A 3586-nucleotide genomic window follows, 5' to 3' on the forward strand; every position below is an offset into this window, starting at 1 on the left:
TGACCTCCTGCGTTCCTCCTGAGACCCTGACCTCCTGCGTTCCTCCTGAGACCCTGACCTCCTGCGTTCCACCCGAGACCGAGACTCCCTGCGTTCCACCCGAGACCGAGACTCCCTGCGTTCCACCCGAGACCGAGACTCCCTGCGTTCCACCCGAGACCGAGACTCCCTGCGTTCCACCCGAGACCAAGACCCCCAGCGTTCCGACCGAGACCCCCTGTGCTCCACCAGAGACCCTGCCTCGGGGGGCTCGTCGTCGCCGTCTGTGGGCGGCCCCCGGGACTCATCGCCACCTCCAGCGCCGCGGACGGCCGCCGGACCGCCTCCGTGGTTCCCGCCTCCAGCGCCGCGGACGGCCGCCGGACCGCCTCCGTGGTTCCCGCCTCCAGCGCCGCGGACGGCCGCCGGACCGCCTCCGTGGTTCCCGCCTCCAGCGCCGCGGACGGCCGCCGGACCGCCGCCGCGGACGACCGCCGGACCACCTCCGTGGTTCCTGCCTCCTTTGCCTCCGCCCACCCTGTGGGTAGTTTTTTGTTTGTTTTTGGACTCTTGGCCCTTCTTGTGTTTCCGCCCACGATGGTGGGTTGTTTTTTGTTTTTCTGGACTCTGGCCCCCCGTCCAGCGCCCCTCCGCCCACCCTTGTTGTGTTTTTGTTTTTTCTGGACTCTGGCCCCCCGTCCAGCGCCCCTCCGCCCACCCTTGTTGTGGTTTTTTTTTTTTTTGGGCGTCTGGTAGCCGCCCTTGAGGGGGGGGTACTGTCAGGATCTGTGTTTTCTGTGTTCATTTAGAGTTTTTTGTGTCCTTAAGTCTCTTCGTTGTCCTGTCCTCCCCTTGATTGTTCCCAGGTGTGTCTCGTCTCTGTGATTACCCTCCCGTGTATTTAACTCCACCTGTGTTCCTTGTTCCTCGTCATTGTTATGTCAATGTTAGCGTCTATGTTTCGTCAGTGTTTCCTTGTGCCTGCTGCTTGTTACTGGACTTATTTACAATTAAATCATCATCATATTCATCTTACCTGGGTCTACAGCGTCTGCCTCACCAACCCGCACCACACCTCATGACAAACACTTCTCTACTGCAACATCATAACATCCCAAACCACCCCCCAAATATGTTACAAATGAGCTTGTTTGCAACAACTCAAAATGGAAAAAGAACAAAACTTAGTTTAAACACTCAATCTATACTACACATTCTACAGTGCTGACACACTATGCAGCTTCAATTTTTATGCTGAAAGTTCAGATTGGTTATGGATTATTTTTGCAGAGTTGTGAGGTGCATTTTAAATTTCGGTAGAGTATTGTAAAAATTAAAAAATTGTTTAATCTAATTTTCTCCATATTTCTGCCAAAATAATTAATGTCCTGTAAGTTCGGCGATAATAAATTTAGAGGAAGTTGCAAAAAAAGTTCAATCTAATGAGCAAACTGATCGATGTAAAGAGAAGAGATCGGCTTGACATTATTATCTTTTTTGTGTTAGAGGTAGGTTACCGCCAAAGAAAGTCATGTGTCCATCTTGACTTTGCATTCACCTGGACTGCATGTGCAGATGACAATGTTGCAACATTGAGAAGATTTTCATGGAAAATCAAGAACTCCAATGTGAGAAGTTCTGATGTAGTGAAGAATGTGTCACGGTATCCAAATGTGGTCAGCAAGTCTGCAGGCTAATGATAAAGATCTGGAAATTCAGCTGTCTGAGGAGGAAAAGATGCCCGGTCAATCATGGAAGAAAACCTGTTACTGGTTGTTAAGGACATTCGAATGGGACAGAGGTTTACTTATCCAGCAGTTTGAGCTACAATGAAATAGTTTATCTCTTTCCATATTTATGTGTTCAAATGACCTGGACAAAGCTGAGACTTAAATCTGTTCTTGTAGTGAAGACTTAATGTGAGGATTTGGTTTTTCTGTGTGTCAATTTAGTTCCTGTGTTGTCTCATCTGCCCTTGATTGCTCCCAGCGGTTTCTCGTGTTCCCTGATTACCCCTTGTGTATTTAATCCCACCTGTGTTCCCTGCTCCTTGAAGGATGCTAGTCGTGTCTTTACTGTCGTGTAGTGTGTACTCCATGTGTCTACCTGTGTCTCTGTTTCCTGCTCACCTGTGCTTCCTGGATTTCATTAAAACCATCATTATTCATCAGGAATAATGATGGTTATTTTGATGAATAATACTTCGTCTATCCCTCACCACAAATCATGACCCTTAATAATAAAACAAAGTCTTATGATGATATGTGCTGGCATAGAAACCGTAGCTAATTGCTCCCTTGGATCAGATTCATTTCTTACCTTCACAGTTTTACTTTAACAATAAATTAGAAATGAAGGTGTTGCACTTTTATTGTATCGAGATAGGATTGCACTTTTAATCTGCTAAATCAGAGGTGAGCAACCTGCAGCTTCAGAGCCAAAGTGGCTTGTTAGCTCACTAAATGTATTAAACAATAAAATATTGCCCTGATTGTTTTTTTGTTGTTGTTCTTTCTTTCTTTTGTTCTGTGCCACTATGTGAAACCACTGGCCGTCCTAATGAATTTGGTCTAAAAGCAACACTGAGCTTGAGTTATTTTGCAAAATAAACCCAATAAAAGGTGTAAAATTATAAAGACGTTGAAGAGGTACTTGTCTGTTTCTCAGCTAACTCTTCATATGTAACAAATGAAACAGAACTCTAAGAAATAAGGGTCGTACAAAAGAAGGAATTAATGTTGGACATCTGCTCACAAATTAGCCAGAGACGTAATTTTAAGTGAAACTGTAATTAGCAGGTGACCTTTTAGATAAAAATCGTTTCCAAACAAATCCATAATTAATTTTCTTTTGTAGCCATTACATGATGGCTGTCTGCTTGACCTGCTTAATTTCTTCCACTTTTATTTTTGCCACAGCTTGCATCTGAACCGGATAAATAATGCTCCATACGTGAAATGATGTCTGTTTGAAGATCAGTGAGATGCTTCAGGGAGTCCTACTGCTCATTACAGTATTATTACTTCATCTTGGATATTATGACCTCTTGCAGTAAATGAGTTTAAGAAATATATGAGAGCATGAATCTGTGTCCCCTCCACACTAGACTGCCCATTAATGAAAAAGCCTCCCTCCCCACTTCACGTCTTTTTTCTTTTCTTTTTTTTTTTTTCCATAATTTACATTTGTTATGTGGGTTAATCACCGTTGGCTGGGGGCTGTGTGGGAAATGTGATTAGTGTGTGAAGCTCTAATTAAGTCTGAGAAGACTCACACACATTGGAGAGGAGCTGCACGCGTGCACACACCTTTAACAAGAACGCGGGGAACATAGAGGTCTCGTGCGCGCGCGCGCACCAGATCAAAAAACACCGCGTCCACAGGGGAGCTGCTGCAAAGGAAAACTGATGCAACAAGAGAACAGTTGATCCATCTGCGTCTTCAGCACACATCATCCTGTCCACTGCAGTCCTATCGCAAAACTGCACGCAGCTTGGCAGCGCACACGCGCACGGAGAGAGGCGCTGACTCAGACGGATGGATGCTGCCAGTGCGCCCCCAGCGGCCGTGCGGCGCCGCTGCCGCCCCTGCGCCCGCGTTAAAAAGC

This window comes from Xiphophorus hellerii, chromosome 2 (assembly GCF_003331165.1).
Source record: "Xiphophorus hellerii strain 12219 chromosome 2, Xiphophorus_hellerii-4.1, whole genome shotgun sequence".
NCBI lineage: Eukaryota > Metazoa > Chordata > Actinopteri > Cyprinodontiformes > Poeciliidae > Xiphophorus > Xiphophorus hellerii.